The 26,542-nt window shown below is 38.1% G+C and overlaps 1 protein-coding gene across 1 annotated transcript in view; it reads left to right on the top strand.

Annotated features, from left to right (window-relative positions):
- Nucleotides 1-7,977: 7,977 nt before the first annotated feature.
- The window catches only part of LOC139723317 (alpha-N-acetylgalactosaminide alpha-2,6-sialyltransferase 5-like), a 77,821-nt gene continuing 59,256 nt past the window's right edge, over nucleotides 7,978-26,542 (top strand). The window contains exon 1 of the mRNA XM_071634580.1: nucleotides 7,978-8,221. The gene's annotated coding sequence lies outside the window, so the exon portion shown is untranslated. The remainder of the gene's footprint in view (nucleotides 8,222-26,542) is intronic.

Genomic DNA, 26,542 nt, shown 5'->3' with positions numbered 1-26,542 from the left:
CTGTATGATGTATGAATGTTCATGACTTGACATCGTATGAACTTCAGGGTCTAGACCCTGAAGTTCTATGTGGAGTTTATGGCGTGTATGGAGCTGTGTGCGTTTGCAGTAATATATCATGGAAATCCTATACGACTTTGCATATGACATAATATCATCACGGTGTGAGTACTTGGCATCAAAAGTGAGAATGAATTAGAACAGTAATATTCCTCTTTTCATCATTTCATCGTTTCATCGTTTCATCGTGTAATCATTTTATCGTTTCATCATCTTATCATTTCATCGTGTAATCATTTCATCGTTTCATCATTTCATTACTTCATCATGTTCATCGTTTCATCGTACTAAATTGTTAAAGAGATTTAAGTCAGTTTTCTCACACAATGTTGGAAAAGCAAACATGTAGACACAATGATAATTATATAATGCATAATGTATAATTATTATGATGCATGAACTAGTGCTCATATAGATATGACTAAGACGTGTGAGTTCTCTGTCGTGGTCAAGGCATTGTACATGAAACCAATGAATCCTATATGCATGGTGTGGAAATCTAACCCTATGTGGCACTTTCGGATGATACGGTCGTCATCGTATACTAAGAATTAATAGCATTGAAAACAGAATACGCGAGAAAAAACAAACAAACAAACAAACAAGGAAGTAAACGATAATCTACGTTTCGATATTTCCCATGCTCATGATACATCTCTTACTTTTTTACAAGGGAAGTCGCACGTATAGCTTACCCAGTTTATAACAACATATCTTGAATATCGTGTAATATAATATTATAGTTAAACCTTTTGATGTCCAAAAAGATATTTCACAACAGCATTTTACATCGCATATATTATACATATATATAGAACATGTTATTGTTATGTTAGTCGAAATTGATGTCCCTGTCAATGTTATATAGTGTCCCTGTTTTTGTTTCTGTCATTTTCTGTTTCTGTCTCTGTCCTTGTCCGAAGCAATAATAATAATAATAATAATAATAATAATAATAATAATAATAATAATAACAACAATAATAATTATAATAATAACAATAACAATAATAATAATGATAACAATAACAATAATAATAATGATAACAATAACAATAATAACAATGATAATAATAATAATGATAATAACAATAATGATAATAACTATAATAATAATAATACCTCGATTCTGTATTTCTATATGTTTACTATGATAATATATGGAATGTAATACTCATTATATTAAGGGCACACTCGTCACAAGCTTTTTTGTACTTCTCATGAGAAATGTGCCCCAACATTTTCGAATTGACCACAAAAGTCATGTTACTTGTACTTATATAAAATTATATTCATATTTGCTGGAAATAAATGCCATTGAACTTGAACTTGAACTTCCCTATAATTCTCTTCCGATTTTTATCAAATTTTTACTGTTGTGTTAGTAGAGTTTACTCCATAATCTTTTCAGACTAACTTTAATCTGGCCGGGAATTCCCCATCAAATCTGAATGTTATATCAGTAGACCTGTACATTAAAAAAAAAAAAAAAAGAAGTTGTATACCCTGGTACAATGAAACTCATAAAATTAATAATCAAATGACATCATAAATCAAAGTACACAATGCGAATTTTCAATGACCTGATTTAAGAGAATCAAATTTCACTTTCGGTGGAAGCATTGTGTCTCCTTAATTGCTATATAATGAACAATAAATCAATTTTCAGGTCCACTTAAAAAGATAACTTCCGTGCACCCCATTCAGAACATGGCATTTTAGTTACGTTAACACTCATGGACTCAATGTATATAGGGCAATTCTATTTCAAAGTTGGCTTTTGTAATAGGGCAAAACCACTGCAGATAAACAACGTGGTGAAAATTCTATCATAGTCGGGCAGAAATCAGTAAAATTTGGGATTTTGAATTTCCACTTGACGAAAGTGTTCATTCAAACAGTATATCTGTTTCATGCACTTTACATACAATGTATCATGAATATTAGATGGAATATCACTTCGTCATCTAAAAACAACCAATACTGCCTGCACACAAACCTTCATATTAAATTCCTCTCCCCCCCCCTCTTTTTTTTTTGGGGGGGGGGGGTATGAAAACCAACAGAAAATGTTTGCATCCTTCCCATGAAATGTTTTATTGTTGTGTATGATGCAATGATGTGACATAACGATTATACTTTGGGAGGATGTATAGGGATCATTGTTTAATATTCTTTATTTTGTTAAAAAACAATGTGACACATGGAAAGTCTTAACAACAACAACAACAACAACAACAACAACAACAACCCATCAACAAAGGTACGGGGATGGGGAATTAACCCCTATTATCATCATGCCCTCTTCGCGTCATTAATCTGCTGTGCCAGTTACGAGCAATTTCTTCCCATATCATCAGCAGGAAATGATGTCAAAACGTTGTTTATTTATACACAAGGATTTCGGAGAAATATGAGAACTTGTCGCCCAGAGCAACACACCTTATCAAGGACATATTTTCTGTTTAACTGAATAGGGAGAGATTTACCTATTATACAGCTGGGTATACTCAGTATTACTTATTATATCTTCGTATTATGCAGGAACGAGCCAACGTCCGGAGGTCAAAAAACTTTTTTGTAGTCAATTGCCCAACTCTCGTTGGCGGCTTTTGTGGTCTAGCGATCAAGGATGTTTGTCAAACATTCTTACACGTCACGCTTTAAAGGCATTACGTACCATTTACAGATGACACAAAACCCAGCTTTATGTTTAGGGATAGAAACATCCAATGTAAAAATGGTCATTAGTATAACCACTGTTATGTATACACAAAATGTGAACAATATATAGTTATATAAAATTGCCTATAGAATAAACCGTCTGCAGTTGCGGTTTATTGAGAAAGATAGTGATATCTCCTTTTATAATAGGCTTTATTGCCAAATGCTTACATTATGGTTGGATGTTTTGTGATACATCTGACCTATACACATATGCATCTAGAATGTGATAACTCGAACATTTATTAAATCACTGCTCCCAATGGTGAACAGTACCTTTAACCCGTGCTTTTGATGTGAATGGTGATAAAGGGATACTGGGTTGTGCTGACTACTCACTTGATCATTATGGCAGCAAATACATACAGACGTATCAAGACAATTCCTCTATAGTATATATACCATCATGACGAAAAAAAGAAGAAGGGGAAATCATACTGTGTGATCGGTTTTGATTATTTACCACACCGTTGGGTAAGAGCTATTCTAATACTGTACCAATACGCAACTCCACAACCTAGTTGTCTTTTGTGAATATTATAGTATAGGCTCATAGACGGAATGGTATATGAAGTAATCCTAAAATTGGATACATAAATAATCATATCATATAAAATGCAAAAAGAAAAATACAAGCTTTCTGAGCTTTCAGAAAAAAAGAAGTGATTTTGGTTACAACGACGATGTGCAGGTGTCGTCGCGTCACGGAAGTTGCGGTTCACAATATAATCTGGTAACTTATACAACCCCTTAACCCACAAACTTCATCACATTGCAGTGACAAGATGTGGATTTTAAAAAATGAAAAAGTGAAAATGAAATTCAATGAAGACGTGTGCGCATTGTATTATTATGATGTTAATTTTATATAGACATAAGAGGCTATTATAACCTAATTCATAACATGCAAATACGAAAAAAAGCTACCACGATCACTGTTTCGTTCAACATCATGACTGTGTATATCGAACATTGAAATATCATCATGGGGGTGTTTCATAAAGCTGTTCGTAAAGTTACGAACGACTTACGAGCGACTGGTGATCAGTTCTGATGTGCTATACTTATCAGAATTGCAATAATTCAGTACAAGAAATGATCACCAGTCGCTCGTAAGTCGTTCGTAACTTTACGAACAGCTTTATGAAACAGGGACCTATAGACAGATATTCTACGTAAGGTTTTAATCAAACGTCTATACATACAGTCATGTTTGTTTGATTTTGATTTATGTACTTTGTCAAGTCAACACGAATTTGGAGCGGTTTTGCATTTTGTTTTTACGTAAATAATGTCGATCACAATTTGTTATGTTGGTCCTGTTATGAGAGGATTAATGAGAGCCTTTCAGGGGCGCCTGTATTTTACGCGCCTGAGCGTGTTCTGACGAGTTTCCATGGATCTTCGACGAATTTTCATATTGAATAATTATTATTGCTCATGAGCAGTTGTCTTTTCCGAGAACGTGACTATTCTACACGGATCCAGGTGGAGCGCGACGGGTGCGTGTACCCCCCCCCCCTTCTTTTTTGTTAAAACACAATAAATAGATAAAAAAATGCGGGGGGCCCTTGCGGCCCCTTAATTTTTTTAAGGCGCCCCTTCTTTGCAGAATTCCTGGATCTGCCTCTGTATACATCATCTTTCTTTGTCCGTAAGAAGCTAAATAAGTTATACAGTGCTTTTAAACGGCCGAGGAGTTACGAACTGAAGAACACTTTAGAACGATGAGGTCTTCTATCAGGATAATTTGACAGTTTTTGACACATTTTCAAAACAGGAAGGAAAATCTCACGTGAAAACCCCCAATTGAATGGTGCAAACTTTATCAGGAGACAAAAGTGAGTACAGTAGGGGTGTGCTAGATTTCAGCGGAAAAATACCATCGCCCTTAGAGCACAATGTCATAACACACCAGGTTAAACAAGTTGGTCTGAACGAATAACTATTATCTGTAAAGTTCATTCCGTGAAGCTTATCAATCTGTTCGTCAGCTTTTATACTCTAAGTAAAACGAACTTAAACATGGTATAACTGCACTTCGAAGGGAAGGAACAAGCCCTTCATTCGCTATCTTCATGATTGTCTTTTCCATCCAAATCAATGCCTCAACCAACGTGCAGCCTCCTGCTGTACAGTGTGTTATCGTCGAGTAAATGTTACATTCTGTACAAATAAAAGTATTCAGAGGAGAATATTATACTTATATACCGTCTGTGTTCAAGTTTGATTTGATTTGATTTGATTTGATTTGATTTTGATTTGATTTCTGAATTTCTTTTTCATACATAAATGAAATACACAGTCAGTTGAACGAACTAATTGAGCACAGTATAATTTGAATCTGACAATTAAAACAAATAAATGATTGAAAAAATCAAGAAAATTTTTCTGACATAAAGCAAAATGAATATAAACAAACTATTTTTGCATACATTAATATGCAAACATATATTACAGTATATCTATTGTTCAAAGACAAATTACGCAACTCTTGATGTACAGAAATTCAGGAGACATCATCATAAGCAAACGCTTGACGAGGACAATGGCATCAGAAATGATAGTCTAAACAATACAACATTGTAAGAATATAATATACAAGTCACCACTCACTGAGTGGCGATAAAGAGAAAGGGAGGGAAGTTGACTGCATTAAGCAGACCTAATTCAAACAATCGGAACAACAAACAAAATAGGACCAATAAAAAAAGTGAAAAGCTAAGACATTGCTAAATCTAAGACATTTTACAGTCTCGGTCACAGTCGCTATACATGACAACAAAAAATATTGATAAGACAAAGCGAAAAGTATAGGCTATCGCCTCACACCTCCCTTTGACTTGTCACTGAACATTCTACAACATTATAACTCCTAACAAAAACTCATGCAGCAACGATACGTCTCTTCACAAAGTTATCATTCCTAAATTACTTTTAGTCTATATTCATTTGACGTGAGGGATATCATAAAATTGTTCCTTCTTATAAGTTTAATTCATGTCCAAAGAGCGAATGGGAAACTCTCGAGTCTAAACGGCATCTCCTCATATTATAGTTGACTGGCATTTCATACAGCCATTGACGTCGTGTATTTACTTATAAGTATAGGTCTAATCGCCTATATTGCTCTAATTGGATGGGGGACTTCTTAGATTTAAAGTGTATTACTTCTTAAATTGTATTTAAATTTTCTCGATTTGTTTGCATGATTTTACCACATTGCTATACTTTCTTGTAAAGTCAATATAAACATGGCGTTGGTGGACGTTCACTCTTTAGTGTGCACTGACCCAAGGCTAAAACAACGAACTTAAAGGGATGGTACAGTATTGGTGGAGATGAGAATTGGGCTTTTAACTTTTTGTGAGATACCAACAAAACACTTATGATATAGTACAGAGCATACCATTTTAAGAGGAATTCAAAGTTTATTTGATGAAAATCGGGTTTGGAATGGCTGAAACATCCACAAACAAAGTAAGACAAACAATCGTAATAAAGTGTGGGTCCCACACTTTATTAGAATTGCTCTTTTTTGGATATCTCAGCCATTTCAAAACCAATTTTCATCATAGAAACATTATATTCCTCATAGAATTACATGCTCTTTCATATTTCATAAGAGGTATCTCGTTATCTCACCAAAAAATGTTAGAAACCTGAAATTAGGTCTAAACCAAAACTATACGATCCCTTTAAATGAGGCAAATCTGTTTCACATCCAGAACATTATTGGACTATATAATAGCGTCCATAGTTCATGGACTTGCAGTGTGTATTGTTTCGAAAATTCATGTCGTAAATAAAGAGAAAAAGAACTTCGATGAAAAGAGAGGATTACATGAAAGGAGCTTCTCAGATTAAAATGTTTAATCATGATAAACATAACTTCAAAAATACTGTAATGATAGTTATTGACATCTAAGAATTTGGGTTTAGAAAGAAATAAAAAGAACTGTGAATGACGTTCAGTCTTTTGATTAAGTTGAATTTATCTTTGATCCGATAGCGGCCGAATAAACATTGACGCAATTCAGTGATTTATCTCTCGTGCATGTTGACTCTCCCAACTTACAACCGCAGCCAAATAGACATTGGCACTAAATGGCAGCGATTAATCTGCAAACTCGTACATGACGGACAGAGTTAACTTTAGACCAAAGTTTTGGAGGGAGAGACACTCTTTCTGAGTATGAATAACTCAAACTTTTCGATGAATTTTTGAGTTCATATAAAATGTCACCGCCCTGAAGTGGTAGCGTGTGAGAAAGATATAGCGTTTGGAATAATGGAAATGAGCGCATGTGTGAAGAATCGCTTAAAAAAGAAAAAAAAAGAGGAGAATAAAGAAAGATCACACTTAAGAACACTTTAGCCTGTTCGTTTTCCCAACCAAAAATTGCCTCTGTGAAGTATTATGTTGTGGTGCCGTCTGATAGACGTTGAGTTTTGGTTTGTTTGATTTTGTATTCGTTTTTTTTCTTTTGTTGTAGCTGTTTTTAACTTTATAGACATGTGAATCGTAGATGGATCCTACAACATAAATTCTTTGTACATCGTGGCGTTATAACACTTTCGGAAGCACTGAACAGTGGCAGATGATAATAAATCAATGCTAAAAAGTAACGATCCTTTCTATCGTCACGGTATACTGCTTGGTGTGACGAATATTCGTCAAGCTCTGGAGTACCGTGCGCGAGCACAGTGACAGCCCTGCGCCCGTAGAATCCTCTTGCGCCGGTGATTCCTGATCAACGTTACCATGGGTGTGTGAAGCCGCTCCAAGTCCGATCGATCAACCGTTGCGTGCGACGATGGCAATCGGCTGTGCGTTTTTTCCGCTTCGCTGCGCGGCGGCTGCTGGCGTTCGGGAACCACCCTAATTTGCATATGACCCCAAAGAGCTCGTGCTTTCACACGCCGGACCGGCTCGCGGCTCTCTTGCAAGGTCAGATGCATTGCAGCAGGAGGATCCAGGATGCTATGGTAATTTATGAGCCCGTGGTTCCGTTGTGCGTCCGTACACGGCCGTCCAAAACGAAAAGGGTCAGTGACGACCTCCAATCCCCTCCGCCCCCCCCCCCCCCCCCCCGCCATCCACTAAAGTTGCATTGACGATGGGGGCGCACATACCGCTCCTGCTGCTGCCGAGCCAAGCGCCCGTGTAACCGTCCATACGTCTACGTACTCGTCTGTGCATCAGTGTTATATCGCATGTACAATGATATGCCTTCTTTACACGTAAAGGATACCATGTACCATGAGATGGCACGGGGCGCGGCGTTGGTAGGGCAAGTCATGAACAATTTTTGAATACACTACTCTGCATGAATAGCTATGCACGACACTACCGTTGTGGCTTGGAAAGGGTATTAACGCCCTTCTTCTTCTTCTTTACTGCATCTGGAATTATATGGATTTTCCTTTATGATGAGGTAAGAGTTTGTGTATATGAATGATTTTGTAATTTTGGGGATTCAAATTGCCTTCTCATTTTGTCAGACAATTCTGTCGCATTTATTGGGTCGGAGAGAGGAGCAGCTAGCAGGACAGCGCGGAGTATGCACGCCCTGCACCAGTGTCATCCGCAATGCAATGTCAATGCAACTGTAGCTGTGACTGGTGACTAAACGTTAGTAAAAATATTGACGACATGCACATGGAGTATCGTAACGAAACAACAGACGATTTTGCTTGTAGAAAAGATTCTAGAATCTAGTTGTTTTAAAGTTGTAAATTACTGTGTATGGAGAAAGACATGGGATGGTCCTTGGTGGAGGCTCATTTTCGGAATGTTAAAATGTAACGTTACATAGAATTTAGAAAGTTGTACTTGTACTGTGTACTGTAGCACAACGTGCGACGAGATGGCAGCTTATTTTTTTTTTTTTTTGGTTTATTGTAGATCTATGTTTGGTATTCCAAAAATGACAATCTAACATTGTTAGATTATAAATTATATTAGGCCCTAACAGTAGCTAGCTAGAACTCTAGACAGAAAATTCCGTTTGTTCAGGGGAGTTTTTTAAATCTTGCTTTTACTTTACTTTTGGCCCTCCTCCATCCGGAGGCGATTCTGTGAAGCCAGACGTAGTATTCTGTCACTGTGTTTAGTCGTAGTCTCTGTGGAACATATCCCTGACAACAAAATACAGACTGATTTTTCTTCGGTCAACGGTCAAAGCCCTAGCGGACCCTACTTTGGTAGTGTCAATTCTTTTGACAACAAAGACAAAGCCGAAGGTCACCAAAAAATATACGCGTCTGTTAAATACTTTTTTACATTGTACTATGGTCGGAAGGACTTCCAACCATATGTACAATTGTACCCCCACTATTAGTATCAGTTACCGGTACTATTACACCTACATTTTGTATGAGCTTCCTCTGGCTCTGAAGTCCGCATTTCCCTAGTAGGACACCGAGATCAGTGTTACCTTAACTCTAAAACCCTAACCCTAACCCTAATCTTAAACTGAGTAAACTCAAATCCTAATCCCACAAAGCCACCTAAACTTATTCGTTACTTAGCTATAGGGCCTACAGTCATAACGACACATAGCGGGGGGTACTTATGGAAGTCTTGCCCTACGGTCCGTACGGACTAGGTTTTTAGGTTCTATCAAAGATCTTTTATCGTTGATATGTGTTCTACTTCTGGTCAGAACTGTGTTGTTAAGACACTGTAAATTTGTATGACTCTAGTCTTAGTGACAGAAAATCTGTCTGTCTGGAGGAGGTTTTTTAATCATTTTTTTTTTTTTTTTTGCTTTTACATTCCTCCTCATCCATAGGAGGGGATTTCATGAAGCCAGACGTAAATATTACTGCAATGTTCTAATGTAATCTCTGGGAACATATCCCCGACAGCAAGATACAGACTGGTCTTTGGTCAGTGATACAGATTGATACTGATATACCCTGCTTTCAATTAGATGTTCTACTCTAGATACTTAACCAGTGTGAAATGAAAGAGGACAACATTTTTCAAACTTGTCAAATAGAGCACATGTCCTTCATTGTTTGGGATTCAAATTTGAATGTTACTGTACCTTGTACATGTACAGTGTACCTTCTCTAAATGAATTATTGTAAATGTGATGGGTAGAATAGTGTCGGCCTAATTATAATTAGAAATCTAGATTCTATCCCGATTTGCCGCATATTATTATTAACTCTCTGCAACAGTGGCAAATCTTCCTCCATCTGTGATAGAGAAGAAATAATAAGATCACTAATTAATATCAATTATGACTCTGGCAAACCCAACTCACTCAACACACAGGGCACCCATAATATTAATAAAGATAAGCTCAATACCAATGGAGATTCGCGTGGTCAAGAGTGGCCAGGCGATGTGCAGTCAGCATGTCCCTCTTAGCAGCAGGTTATGTGCCGGGTCGCGGCAAAGCATCAGATTTTGCAACAGGGAGTGCTCCCCGTTTGCGGCATGAGGCAAATAGGCAGTACGCACGATTACATTGAATTGTAAGTAGAGGCTCCGATGTTGGCACCTACAGATTGCACGTGTGCAGTGAATGCATGTCTCGATATACACTGTGTCTGATGCAAACCAGAACATGTGCCCTCCATCGTAGCCCTGTTTCCGGCCTCCCCTGAAACCTCACAAAATTATTCATTTTACATCATTTTTACAATTGGGAGCAGAAGACAGCTCTTTGCACCTGTAGTACTCTCTCCCATCAATTCTGATTGACCCCCCCCCCCCCAAAAAAAAAAAAAAAATGTATGAAACTAGTCATATCTTGGTATACAGTCATGTCCATCAAAGCCCTAATTTAGCGATAAGTAAATTGCAGACTAACCTTTTCGAGAGGCTTCCTTTGAGATTTCCTGTTGTTTTCAACTAACTGGTAACAAGCATCGAGTGTGCTTTTAATACATGTAGTCCCACGTATAGAACAAAAGCAGTCCAGAGTTTAACTCTCTTGTGTGTACATGTACAGTACTGGAAGTAGGACCCTAGTCTTAATGAAATATCTGTACACCTATAGTCTGTACAGTCTGTATGTTGTACGAGTACACGTGTACTCCAATATGTAATACTGTATAAACTGTTATTTTCGCGTACAGATATTTTGGCGAATTAGAAGGTGACAGACATTTTTGCGAGATGTTGATTTCACGAATTGACACCAACGCTATCTTGCATGTATTGTTACTCCAGTGTATGGCAACATTTTCGCGTGTTGTTCAATTTGCGATCCAACTGTGATTCGCGAAATTTGCGAAAATTAAACCCTCGCAAAAATAACCACATATAGTATTCTGGCTATCCAAACTAGTCATGAATGCAGATGATATTGACACTTTTGTCGACCGTTTGTATTAAATAATCTGACAATTAGGAAAGATCTAAATTCCAGTCAATTTTAACTAGTGTTAAATTCCTTATCTGAGATTAAATGTGAAAAAATATATATATTATTTCACTCTTTTTGCATTATATATCGAAGCATGTCAATTTCTTTTTGGGGAAAGACTTCCTTCTATTCCCCACTAAGTTTGCCTTACCACCCTACAATGTACACTACCTTTGAACCATTTTAGCTTAGGCACGGATGCATACACTCACACACATTTTGGCAAGTGGTGGAGTATGAATGGCTGGGGGGGGGGGGTGGATTAGGGAGAGGGGGGTATAAGGAAGTCTTCCCCCTTTTTTTTTTAATGGGCACAGAAAACATTGCCTGCCGTCCACTTACTAATAGTACAGGATCATCTTGGGGGAAAAAAATTAAATATGTATTTTTTCCTCTGCTAGGCAAACAGTATTGCCATGAAGGCCTATTAAAGAAGTCATGATGATTTAAAAGCGGTATTTGCAGAACTGGACCCAAATGTTTTGCAGGGAAACTGATATCAGATGTTGTTTTTTCCGTGTACATGTACAAGTAAGAAAAGTTTTAAGCACAGCTGTTTTTGAATTGGTAGAAAGAAGGAGAAAAAAACTTCCATACACCCCCCAACTAACTGTTGCTATGCCACTCTATACTACCCTACCCTCCTTAGCTTAGGCATGGATGCCCACATTCACACACATTTGGCAAGTGGTAGGGTGCAAGCATGTAGGCCAACATTGTATGAGTGGGGGGAGGGGGACATACAATGTACACATATAAAGGAAGTCTTGCCAGAAGGAGATATGCACATGAACAGATAATGGCTTGTTGCACATTGTTTACATTGCTAGCTTGTCCAGTAAAATGTGTCAACATCAACAAGGGACCCAAACTGAAGATGAGAAATATCAGTGGATTCTACTTATGGTTTTGATCTTGATTGAAGTGCCATCCCAAGACGAAGTGTTATAATGGTGAAGAGACGTCTTTTTTGAACCTCTTAGGGAATTTTTCAAGTAAGTCTCTAACGAAAAAGAACAAGTGTTTTCAATGTGTCAATGAAGATTTCTTTTCTTGGAACCCTTTTCCTCTGAAACTTCAAAGTTACGGTTTTTAAGTAAACGTAGAAGCTAAACTATGCAAGTACAGCATATATATGTAAAGACCCTTGTTAGACTCCTACAATAAGACCAAAATACTTGCTAGCTGATCAGTCAAAAAGAAAAGAGACCTACAATGTATCTGACATGAGCAAGGAGGCAGTTACAATGTACGCCAGAAGATCATGAAGCGTACCAACTGCTCATTTGTGCATACGAGCAGCTTGGTATGCTTCGGTGATATCTAATCTTTCAAGGTAAATGCAAGCATGCCAGAAAATTAAGAGTGGACAGTTATTGTGTGCATATGTTTGTAGCCCCATTAATCTCCTTTTTCTGTATTGGGTAAAAGGATCACTCAATACAAATACCTATTTGTCCACAGTAAAGAAATGAAACCAGTTTCACAGTGTAGTGAGCAAGTACAATTGTGTGTATGTGCACTCACAGTGTGCTTTGTAAAAAGCAGTCAACTGGAAATGCATGCGGAATTTAGAATTGTAATTCTGTTTTATCAGTGATACTAGAGCTTAGCTGAAAATATGTTTCAAATTACCCAACTTGTAATATCTAGTAAGAATCAATTTTATCATACAGTTGATGAAAGCTGGAAAATAGAAGCACGCAAATGCTATTAAAGAATAGTGTATAATGCCATATACCCATATTTTTCTCAGTTTTTATTTTCCCCTTTTTTTTTAGTCGGGTGCCTTTCACAAATTTAAAAACCTTGCCGAAATTACATAACTCTGATCCCAACATGAATGCCACGCACAGGCTCATACAGTGTACAGACTGTATACGTACAATTATATCACTGGTATGCAGTTGGTACGTAAACAAGGTGTGTGTACCAGTACGCACATCTGATACAGTAAGACACAGTTTTCATGTGTCCCACTATGGACCGCTTCCAATTTTTGTTATGACCTGTTACAAGTACATGCTGTCATGTTTCTTGCATTCACCCAATTTAATTATAACACAGCATCCACAGCAGTCACGGCCTGTCACGTTTGTCCGACTGCCATGGCTGCCAGGAACATGCTGTAAATGTAGCATACACTTGTATACAAGCAATTTGTCAGATTATACTCCATTAGCAGAGGAGGAGACAAAATAATTTCATATCAGTACTCTTGTATAGAATATGAAGGGAGTATAGAATATGAAGGGAGTTTGATTGACTCTGACAATACATTGTATGCTTATATCACAGCCCCAGATGAACTTTATGAATTTGATATGAGATGAAAAGAAGATCCATGCTTGACTGTTTGAAGCATACAAAATTTACAGTGTACGTGTACACACGTGTACAGTATCATGCACATGCATGTACCAAGCAGTGTTACAATCTACTTCCTTCTCCAAAGCTGAACCAGTCACCAATCACTGAGCATGGGCTGTACAATCAGTTTTATGAGCAATTCACAGAAAGCAACTCTGTCAAACTTCGCCCTACTTGTTCTACCATCAATCGTGAGTCACCACTCGCAGGACATTCATTGTAATTTGTCCATGCCGTATTTGCATTCTTTGCATTCCAATCAATGCTGTACAAATAAGTGCTGTTTGTACCAAATAGTATTTTCTCAGTAAGTATATCATTGGACAAGGAATTATTCAGTTGGTACTTGACACGAACAATGCATTTTTGAACATACAGTACATATACTGAGTCAACTGCTGTTTAAAATAGACAGTTGTGCACAGTTGCAAAGCAAAGTATTCTACATATAAAGTAACTGCACACAAAGGCATGGAAACATTGAGACATGAAGGAATCAGACAAAGTATGAAATAACACAAACTTACACATCAAGGTGTTGAACATGACACATTCAAAAACTTTAGTCATTTATTTACAATGTACCACAACCCTGTTCTTTTAGTTGTATATTGTCAGAGTTGTTATAAAAACACATGCTCACACATAACTGTTTTTTTTTTAATGTGTCAAGAAATCAACCTAGCTGATCATGTTTGGTTACATTCATTTTATAGCTTGAAAGAAAAAATAAATCAACAACACCTGCTTTGTGCTCCTGGTTTCTTGCTCCTGTGTTCACAGAACTTGCATATTTCTTTACAATTTATACATTTAAAAAAAAAATACAGGTGCATGATATAAAATACGATGTACAACATGTTCTTGAGATTATTCTTGGCTAACTCTACAGTTAAGTGTTTATTTGAAATACTGTTCAGTTGAGTAGTGAAGGTTGGTATGGTGCAGTTTCAGTAACAATGCTGTTGCATCTTCAAAAGTCCATGATGAGTGCCAAAGTAGGGCATCTCTCCACTAATATGCATGTACAGTGTATGCTGCATGTGAACTTTGGCTTTGTATGCATGACTACAGTACATACATAAGATATGTACACATATGTACTTGAAGCTGTTTAGTCTTCTGGAAGACTTCTTATCAGGGCTTATCAGCATTTATTCAGAAATACAAATATTCAAAGTGGAGCAGAAAGTACATACACGTGTGTACATACATGTATCTTGGCCTGTTACATGTAGCATTTTAGACAGCCACCTACTATGTTTAAATGATACAAATTTATCTTGAACTCTATTGGAGTAATAACGGACTTCCTGCTTCTTTTGTGGGGGTGTTCTGATGTACAGCTACACTCTTTGTACATAATACATGTAGTGTACATTGTGCTATTCTGTATTGGCTCCGTTCTCGGTTAGCTCTTGGGGGGGGGGGGGGCGCTAGAGGGCATTCAGTGTGTGCATTGAAATTGTGCAGGGCTTCAGGTGTTGTTAGGAGTATTGATTGGTTGTTCTTTTGAGAACAAAATAGCAACAGTGTCAAACCAATGCTGTGGATGTCCATCACTGACTTGAAGGGATGGCTTAGTCAAAGGAGATCATTGTGGAAAAAACATATGGAGTGGTGTGTGTAGAAGGACGCACAGTATTAACGGTTCTACATTGTACATGTACAAATTATAACATTTACGAGCATACATTGTATCACATGAGTGGCAGTTGTCAGCAAAATGCGATTGTGATAAAGAAAAGCACAGGCCTTCAGTAAACATAGTGTCTAATACCAGCATTTCTTTGCAAATTCTTTTGGAGGACTTTATATTGAAAATATGACAATCACACCATAGAAACACAGTCAGATTTGCCATATCAAGTGACAAATTGTATCACAAATCGTAAAAAAGTTTTCTGTGATCATTTGTCATTGCAAAATCAGGATTTAACATCAAGTAATGGGGGAAAAAAGAGTTGCCTATAAAATGCGCACTGCTATAGCTGTGTTTGTTATGATAGATTTTGACTGTACTACCTTGTAATTCTCATTGTCGCATAAACATGTAAATGTACGCTCTGCGCATGCCTTTTACACAGTAACTCTGCATTCCCAGAAGTGCACAATTAAACAGCGAAAATGTGACCCTGCTTAACCTCCCCATGACGCGTGTGGGTACGTAAGATCACTGCATTCATTATTTGCATGTAGTGTACAGCCTGCGTACGGATTTGACTGCTAGCGATGAAATGTTTGCATTCATATGTGGGATAGGGAGAATTGGTATTGTGGTATTTTGAAATCATAGAAAATGATGTTCTTCAGAACATTTTCTTTTCTACTATTATCTTTAGGGATAGCCTACGCTACTTGTCAATACGATTTTCTTTTTCCCCAGTAAAAATATATCGCAGACCTACAGTTCAAATTACATTACTGAAAGGCTGTGTGAAGCCAAACCCCAACTTTGATAATTGTGATTAGATGTAATAAAGTACATATTTTACATGTACGTGTACATTGTACATACAGTATTCTTCTTGTGATGTCTGCATGCTGGCTGAATTCTGTGCATTGATTTCAATGATAGATATTCACACTGCCAGCCATGTTGCACATGAACAGTATGTATGGTGCAATGTACTCGTACACTGTATGAAGAAGCTATTGAACGAATGCTGGATAAAATGCTCCTGAACGGAGGACTGTTTGTTGCTTTGTAGTTTTGACAGCATTGTCATCTGCCGGTACTGGTGTTTGCGCATCTTCTCAGTCCTTTGTGTGGCAAGGTCTATACATATATAGATAAAGTCAGTGGCCCATCCCTTGACTATCATGCTCCCTTACCCAGCCCCTGGGGACTTGGAGGATACAACTGTATCTCAAGAAGCAGGGACGCCTTCCTGCAAGAAGGACGCATCTTGCTGTTAAGTGATGTGTGCTGTCAGCCACATCTAGTGTATTGTTTGATGCAGACATGTGTCTGCACAAGTACATGTACACAATGCATCATGTGTAGTAGAAATCAGGGGAACATTGTCACATTTGCAATGTATTATACAATGTCTAACAGAGCAGTGGGGTTTTAGAGAATTGATACCACTGTAATACAGTAAGTACATTGGGTTCCTACTGTACGTTATCTTTGTAGGAGTGGCCAGAACATAAAACACATACTGCACTTTCTCATGGGGATTACTGTACAGGTGTAGTGTAAACCTTTGTTTTGTAAGGTCAATTACAACTGTATACCATTCATATTTTGCATACTTTCCGTTTTGCAGTTACGACAGTTTGCATCGTAAGATCGTATTACTGTCTGTAGGTGTTATATTTCATTATGCACTGATTGAGTACCGTAATGCATTGGTCGTTATAACAGGAAACAAAACCTGACTGTAAAGTGGAAAGCAGGGGGGCATTTCATGAAACATTTTGGTCGGATATTTTTCTAACGAACTGTTACAAGCTATTGAAATCCTTGCATCTGATTGGCTGAGAGCCCAATTTGTCCGACAACTTGTCGGACAAAATACTTCATGAAATGCCCCCCTGGATGAAGGTCATAGACGAGAGGTTTAGGGAGAGGAGGAATTCTACTGTGTACTAATATTCAGCTTTGAGAATGAAGAGAAATTGTTTTTCTATAACACAACAGCTGGAAAGGTAGTATGTTATCTTTGGCTTTGACTAGTGTGAAAACTACAGTAGCTTGGCAGTGTAATTGAATATATTGTAGTAACTTACAACAACTGCAAGTCTTATTTCCCCTTCTAGTGCAGCATTACAACGCGCCTACATGTGTACATGTACATTTTTATATATAATTTACGTGCATGTTGCCTTTTTATTTCACAACCTGAGTTGCTTTTAAACATGTTTCTGTACGATGCTAGTGGTGCAGCGACTTTTGGCATACAGTAGGCCTACACTTAGACATGCTACTCACATGAAATGCTTTGCTGTATTTATTAACTAAAGTGGGCAGTGCTTTTAGGCAAATCCCATTTGCGATCAAGTCATTTTACTTTAATAGACAGCGCACTCACATCACATGAACAGACAAAGGGAACACAAGTCGCAGCATTGCATTGGATGCAAACACTTTACATCTTTCTTTGGAATCTCCCCCTCCACCTGAAGCAGGAAATCCTCTTGATCCCGTCAGATGTCTCTATCACTATGCACCCATCTTCCCAGAACATTTTGCTGAGACAAAAATGTAGGGCCTACAAATTGTATGTCTGCCTACACCTTTGAGAGTCCTTGAGACTTTTTTTTTTTTCAGCAGTTGTACATGTACTTGTCTCAGAAATTTCCTCTTAGTATATTTAAAGTGGGACTGACAAAGTGAAATTCATTCAGCCCTGCTACACAAACTAACTTCCTACAGTGTACACTGTTGCGCTTCAAAGGCTAGAGCAGTTATTAAAACCAGTACCAGTGCCAGTAGGTGTTTACGTGTAAAACATTAGTCTTACAAAACTGTCTCAAACCCAAAATGCCTTCACTTTGCTATTATTACACAACCTTATAGACAGTAGTGTTGTATGAACATAATGTATAGGCTACATTGTACATGCATACATTGTACATTGCATCACTTTTCTTCAACAAAAAAGTAACATCGTAAATTCCAGTTGTTTACTCTAAATACTCACAAGTTTTGCTTACATGTATCATATGATTGCTTGAACTTCTGATTGGGCAGTGAGAATCGATTTTCAGCATCATACATTAGGTGTAATACATGTATGGCTTCTACATTGTAGCAACCATTTGCAATCATGTTTAAATTTGCAAGATATAATTCCAGCCATTGAAAATTCAATTTTGGCAAGGTCTCACAATAGTGTACCTACAACTGTAAGTAATGCGTCATCAAGGAAGATGGACCTCTTTCTCTCTAAAAAAACAAACAAAAAATCCGAAAATGCCTTTTATACAATGATAACGATGGCTACCCAGAGTTCATTTAAACTTTGAAGAATGTGCCATACTTGTGCATGCCCTTGACCGAATTTCTAAAACAAGGAGTCATGCTTACAGTACCACTCTACCAGGAGTTGAAGGGCCTACACCTACAATGTATGTTTGTAGTGTGTTAATAATGAACAGTGTACAAAATACATACCTTTGTACATACAACAATTCACAGCTGAGTGTATGTATAGATAACAGACAGGACTTGATGTACAATTGTACAGTTGTAGCAGAGGGAGTGGTTCATGTAACAGCACACACCTTATGGATAGCAGATGAAATTGTGTGTCACTGTAGCGTCATGTTCCACATATCACAAACTGTGCTGTAACCTGTAGGGCACATGCAGCTGTGTTGGTAGCTAGTCTTCGGTACACTGGATGCTGTATTCTCCATGCTGTCATACAGTGACAAGTGTACATACATGTACATGTACACCATGTCCATTGGTGTATTAGTTCTGATTCATCCAGGTAACGTTCAAAAACGGTGCAAAATTAAATCAATTCATGTAGACTTCCTCCTTAATTCCGAGAACGATTCATCTGGACTTACCAGGTACTGTTTTAATTCTGAGAACAAGAAACTGGTCTTGGAATTAAAACAGGAAGTCCAGATGAATTGATTTAATTTTGTACAAGCGGTACCTTTATTATTTGAATAGTGTACACCATACAAATGCACAGCTTTGTAGGTACATGTACAATGTAGACATAGAACTGTCTACTGGCACTAGGTATCAAAATGCCAAGGGGCAAAAATGTTTGTATGGACTAAAAAACACCAATTGCCACTTCAAAACCGTACCCACATGATGCAGTATCAAGACCGATCCATCAATGTGTGTGTCAATATGGAGATATGAGAGATACTACATGTATGTACACAGTTTGTAGGCCCTACACATTCAGAGCATACCATGGTACATTCTGCATCATGTACAAATGTACAGTACATGTATAATAATTGTACTTAATGGTGATAAAATGTAGTGTACACATTGTAGCTGTTGGTGATGTACATGTACCTGTACGTGCACTCTTGTCGAGGTGCAGTTTCTCTGACACCATGCAAAATGGCAGCTGCTGTACTATAGACTGTAGTCTGTACATCTTCTAGAAGATGCTCATGGTAAATTGCGGGGGAGAGGTGGGAGGGGTTCCAAAGATGCACTGTGTTCCAGTAAAAGCAGTCTAAAGTGATTACCAGCTTTAATGTGCTCGACGTAAGCGTAAGTCCATTTAGGAAATGGGCATTTCAGAAGAGAGTGTCAGTCTCCAAAGTTGACCTCTTTTCACTGATCAATGTTTGAATGCACTCTCACCAGAGAGAAAAGATCAGTAATTTGTGTTACAGTGTACAAGTACACATACGCTGTACCTGTAGGCCTAAATATGGTTGTACAGAGAACATGCATGCACAGTGTGTACAAAACTCGGTGTATTGTAATTGATGTGAAGTACAATGTACTCACAAGTATGATTTGCAATGCGTCCAGAAAGATATGGCAAATTGCCTGTGTCCTACTGTACGTGTACAGATTATACATTATGTACAAGGTGCACTGTAAGATTCCAGAGTTGAAATACAACACTGAATGGACTACACTGTATGCATTGTGGCAATTTCTTGGCTGAGTTTTGTTTTTGTGTTTAGAGTTGTTTTGCCACTTAACTGAGTAAACAATATTGTGAGAGAAGGGGGAGGCTGATGTGCAATTAGACAGACACTTGTAGGAGCACAGTTCTTCTCTGCTGTACGATCAAACCAGGTCAAATTTGGCTGGTATTTGCCCTGTCACAATGTACAATAGTGACTGGATTAGACTAGAAAAGGGCAATGCCGGTAGCTAGTTTATAGGAAACCATGACCTACAATGTGATAGTGTGTCATATCCTCAGATCATTGTCCTCTGTTCTCGCACTGAAGGTCACATGTTTCAATTTTTTATTGTGGGCTGCCGAACAATATGGTAAAACCAGAAAAATTGTGGCATACATTTTTTTTTTATTCCAGCTGACAGCCTTTTTGCAGTATAAAACTTTCACAAATTAACAACCTTGGAGAAAAAATCCACAATGATTATACTACATGTAGGCCCTGCAAGTGATACAGGGATGTGTTGAGTCATTCAAACTCATACACTTTCTTTGATGCCAGTTTACTATACCCTTGAGGAAGAAGTTAAGAGATGAGTTTCAGGCATATTTTGCAGTTAGTCTTTTGTCAATTTTGTTTTTTCACGGCCGTATGAAAAAGGGAATCATTTTTTAAACATACTGGAGATGAGATGAAAAAGACCTTAATTTATCTTTATATTTCTTACGTCTTTTTATTGTGTTCACAGTTTACCACTTCTCATGCAACAGTAGTCATACAATGCTGTATAGCAACAATTGAACGTCATTCAAAAGAGGCCCAAACACCTGGGTATGACGCTGTGAAGAACTTTGTGGCTAACCTTAAAGGACAAGTTCACCTTCATAAACATAAGGATTGAGAGAATGTAGCAATATTAGTAGAACACATCAGTGAAAGTTTGAGGAAAATCAGACAATCCGTTCAAAAGTTATGAATTTTTGAAGTTTTTGTGCAGTAACCGCTGGATGAGAAGACTACTGCAGTGTATGAATAACTTAGATGTCACATGCGTACAACAATATAAGGAAAATATAAAGAGAATTTCACAAAATTCCATCTTTTGAAAAAAGTACACATTCCCCTGACTCGTTACCGACAAATGTTATGGGTAATATTATTCCCCCTGCCTTTAGAAAGAGGCAAGTCAAGTGCTCTTTTATTATGCGAAAAAAGTGAAAATATGTTGAATTTTCTTTTACATTTTCTTTATACTGTTGTACGCATATGACTCACAAGCTGTAGTAGTCTCCTCATCCAGCGCTTCCAACGCAAAAATTTAAAAAATTCATAACTTTTGCATCGATTGTCCAATTTTCCTCAAACTTTCCCTGATGTGTTCTACTAATATTGTTGCATTTTCTCAATCCTTATGTTTATGAAGGTGAACTTGTCCTTTAAGGTATACATACAAATGGTGTCGGACACCAGTTACATCACACCATGATGCCTATCATTGTTAATAGTGGGCAGGGATGGGTCATTTCCCGGTTGGCTGATCTCTCTCCTGCCTGGGCTGTCGGCCTTGTGAGATAAGCAGTAGACCAGGAAGCAAGGGAGCGTGTAGCGAGACTGTTTCATTTTTAAAGTACAGTGCTCACACCCATGCAAAAAACCTGTACATTTAAAAGTACACCTTTTTTCATGGCAACGCAGTGTGTCAGAACCGAGGTATTAAGGTGCACATACATTTAATACAGTCCGGTGTAGTCCTGTTCAGCACTCAGTTTGAAGTGCTGTCATACATTCGCACACACAAAGACACAAAGTGACACATTGTTCAAATTCAACAATTGTTGTGGTACTGTAGGATGTGATGCATCATAGTTCTAGTGACATCAATATTGTATTAAAAACCAACAAACTCGAAAGGTCGCTCGACCTCTCCATGAGCACCTTTAGTACCCCCTTTGTAGCTTCCAGGTCAGAATCCAGCATGTGCTGTACACTACTGCATCATTAACATGAACAGGGGGGTGTTTCATCAACGTTTGTCAGCGCTGACAACTTGAATCACCATAGTAACAGTCAGTGACCAGAGCATCTCAGCCAATCAAAACCAAGGATTTTGCTGAAATTGTCAGCGCTGACAGACGTTGATGAAACACCCCCCAGGTTTATGCCTAGCACTGTGTGTATGTATTTCTTCCGGTCCTGTGGTTTAATCACCAAGTTGGGCTCTCCTTGAACATTTAATTTTAAAGATACGTACAATCGTTGTAAGGTGTTGTATGGAGGCGCGTCATAGTTTAAAACTGCAAGCTATAAAATCATTGAAGTTTAAAACTTCCAAGATTACGCTGAATAACATGTGACCCTAACTCACAGTACATGTACATGTATGCTGAACCCAATTAACCGCAGGACAGTTCACTACATGCTGTGCAACAGGTGTGTACAAGTGTATGTACAAATCATGAAGTCATTTTCGAAAGGCTGACAGCCACTAGCTCTGACAGTGCCAGTCATACAGAATAGTTTGTTCAACCGGGATATAGACGCCTTAGAAAGGGGAACTGTCCATGGATGCACAATAGTGACATCATACAGTAGACAGTTCATTCAGTGATTTTCTCCTGTGCAGTACAGTACAGTCAAATAACCTTGTGTTGACCTTGTCTTTCAGCTGTGTGGTGACTTTTCTAGATCGATGGCATCTTTCCTCTTTTGTTCCATACACCCACATGCCCTGTGGCGTGTCAGTCCATTGTTGTGGATTTCAGTGGGAACTGGTGGGAATTACATGTAGGGCCTACATGGTATGGAAAAGCTGGATTTTTATTTTATCCCCTCCCGGCCTCCCCCTCCTCAGTGAATTGCATTTCATCATGTGTAGGTGTATCAGTAATTATGCCAACAATTTTGCATGTACATTGTAGTACAATTGTACTGTCTCTACTAAACGCACACACACACAAACAAAAACATACAGATACATGTAGTTTACATGCATAGGCCCTGTCATTAAAAAAGCTAAGTTGGGATTTAAAAAAATGTGAAAACTGGATTTTTCTCACAAAGGTGTGCAGTCTGATTCTGTGACAATATGCCATTCATTCTACAATGTATACATATATAGTAAAATTGCATTGTAAAATTCTATTCATGTTTAATTTACTTAGATTTTTTGTTCCCATTGTCATGTACAGCTGTACGTAGAATTTGTGCAGTGTTCAGATGTTTCAGTTTTATTGTGATTAGATATATTGCTTTGTGATAGAAGTCTTTTTTAGATTGAATTTTCCTATTTTAAAAGACTGCCAAAGTACTGCCAATGTTCATCATAGCCAAGGGAAGCGATTTGGCACACACGGTATTATGCCGAATCTCATACAAGGGGAGGAAGTGAAGCTGCACCGAGGTTAAGTGTCAAATAAGAATACAATTGAGTGTACACACAGACAGACGTTATTTGTTCCTTGTCGCAGAGAACCACAATGTCACTCTGTTCTGCCACCTGGATAGATCTGGAAAATTGAAGCAATTCTATTGTGCAAAATGTCGTTATTTTTCTGTGAAAGTATTGTTACACTGTAATTGTATTTAGCATCAAAGCATTTTAATAAGTGTAGCTTTTGCTGCAAAGTTGCCAGCTACTACTGTGTGGACAGGAGATTTAATGAGTGGGAATTATGAAGTGGTGCAATTTCCCTATTTGAGATATTTCACAGGTTTAGACTAAATCTTGACTTTACATTGTAAGCACATAAAACAGGATATCACTGAGGGACAGGAAAAGGAGGAAAGAAAAGAGGAACAATGCTAGACCTCCTATGTAAGAACATTTCTTTACCAAGTTTGGAGCAGTTTGGACCCTGCATTATAGTCACGGAACCATCCAGTGAAGTTGCAGAACATTTCATTTGTTGTACAGTCAGTGGATACATGTATGTGCCCAGCAAAGCATGGAAAGCAAACCTTTGTGCTCTGTAGAGCATGGTTGTAGAGAATCATTGAATTATTCGAGCCTTATCGATACAGTAAAAAAGGTCAAGGTGTAAAACCCATGGGAGAGAGAGAGAGAGAGGGGGACGGGTTGGGGTCAAGGAGATAGAAGTAAGGACACGCCTTCTTGGAATCCCCTGTCTGTATGATAATGTCTGCGTGCCTCACAGTTGACCTACATTGTACTAATACTGTCGGTTGACACTACAGCATAGTATTCCTCGCAGCGGCACAATCATGCTTGTTTGCATACTGTCACATGCTTATTTTGCAATTGTGCACCATGTCCAAACTGGCTGTAAGAAGCAGAATTGAATTAAACACACAGATTAGTAGAGGTCTTGAGAAAATCAGATGTAAGAAAGTGTCATGGAATACCAAAATTTTTCTTTTTGCAAAGAGCTGGTTGATATCTGTAGCTTCAGTGGCCTCTGAATGTCTCATCCACCCACACACATCTGTTGTGACGCTGTGCTATGGTTACCTAGAAATGATGACTTTTAGTGAGGAAGGGTCATAGTTCCTGAGTCATGGATCTGAAAAGTATGTTTGTTTTGTTTTTGTTTTGTTTTTCCCCACGCAAATCAAGGGGAAATTGTGAACTGATAACATCGCCTTGAGGGATACCCATTTCCAGGCAAAAGCCAGAATTCAGGCCCTGGCAGTATCAAATTTCAGGTCTTTTCATTCGGTGTACAAACCAGCTTCTTGGAGATGGTCCTCTCTCTCAAACTGTTATAACTGGCATACCTGCACCTCTTTGTGAATAGTTCAATGCCAAACTTCAAAAAGATTTCATGATGTTGTTTCGATCAGGGAGGTGTTACAGAGATGGAGTGGCAACTCTTCTTAGATTCATGCAAACACATGTTTGGGTTCAAGGTGTTACAATGGGATGTCTAGCATTCCACCACGCTTTTCAGTCATGTTCGGCACCGCTCTAGTTGCAAGAGAAGTTCGGAGACGAAGAACGCACTTCACCTTTCGTTGAATTACAAGCTTTATTTCACCGTAAAATTCTAAATGAAATACTCGAATTGATTTAGAATAGTTTAGGAAAGAATTCAATATCATAAACATGTATTTCTAGATTCTTCATAATGCGCAGATCGAAATGAAATGAAAATTAGGCCCTCTTACAAACCTAATATTTTTCTATAATGCGCACATTTCCGCATGTTAGTTTTCTATCTTTTAATCTGGGATATTTTGATCTTTCAAATAAAGTACTCTGCTAAAGTGTGTTTCAGTTTTGCACTGCATTTTGATTTGCTGCTCCAACTTAAGATACACAAATTCATCGTTGCCATCACATTGAAAGAGAGAGAGAGCGAATTGCAGTAGGGGCAAGTATTTCTAGATGTGAGAGCACTAGTACCGATTATTGATGCTCTCTTTTGTCAGAGCACATGGGTAATACCTGTAGTTTAACGCATGACTTCTCGGCGGTGCCGCGCATGACTTCAAAGGAGAACAGTAATTGTCTCTCCTTCTCTAGCACCTCCCTGTTTCGATTGAGCATGCTTCCACATTCTACATACAGTACATGTATCATATATTTTTGATTGAGTATTAACTGTCCATAAGACATTCCTGGGCTATCGGACTAGGGTAACATAGAGCGTGGATTTCTACTCATTCCTTGGTCAATATTAAACATGTGCTTCATACAATAAGGGCATTGCTTAGAATACCATCCACAACCCAATATTCTTAGAATATCACGGTGCTGCTGCAATATGCTATTAAGCCGGAGTTTGTGGAATTGCATTTCAAAGTGGGTTAGTAATGCTTTAACCAGTAGAAATTCCTCGTGACCAAGCTGTATCTTCTTAGAATTTTGTGCGAATTTGTGAAGTAGGAGGCAAGAACTTTATTTATTTATTTTGTTCATCAAAGCAGAAAAAGTAGGATAGGGCATTGTCCCCTATTCTGTGTCTAAGATGGAAGTGGTTGATCATTCAGGCATTATACGTCACAGCAAAAACCTCTGGGGGTTCAGAGAGCCTGTCATGCATAATAGTATCTTGTTTATAGTGGATGATGTGTTTCATTGATATGGGGGTGTTAATCCTCTTTCTTCATAGAATACAGGCAAAATCGGCATTCATTAGAGGATTTTGTTTGTCTCACTCTTCTAAATTGTAATGAAGAGGTCCAGACTAGATCATAAGCTCTATTTGAGGCGCGGTCAGACTGGCAAAAGGTCAAAAAGTTTAAGATCGCTAAGTTTGGGTCATTGGTGCGCGGGCACAAAAAAGAAGAATGAGCGCGCCTTGCGATGACTAGTGATTGTGACGTAACAATGCACATCTGTACATGACAGTAGCCTTGGCCTTAAGCCCTTAGGACACACTGCCCGCAAACAAATTGAGAAGTTTGATGGTGGTGAGGGAAATATCCCTAGTTAGAGTGGGAAGTTTCGCTGGAAGTTTGCGGTTAAACTTC

This window comes from Diadema antillarum, unplaced genomic scaffold, assembly GCF_040938485.1.
Source record: "Diadema antillarum isolate AM-2024a unplaced genomic scaffold, OU_Dant_1.0 scf00000014, whole genome shotgun sequence".
In the NCBI taxonomy this organism is placed as follows: domain Eukaryota; kingdom Metazoa; phylum Echinodermata; class Echinoidea; order Diadematoida; family Diadematidae; genus Diadema; species Diadema antillarum.
The sequence above is the reverse complement of the archived record's forward strand: the minus strand, read 5'-3'. Positions and strand labels throughout refer to the sequence as shown.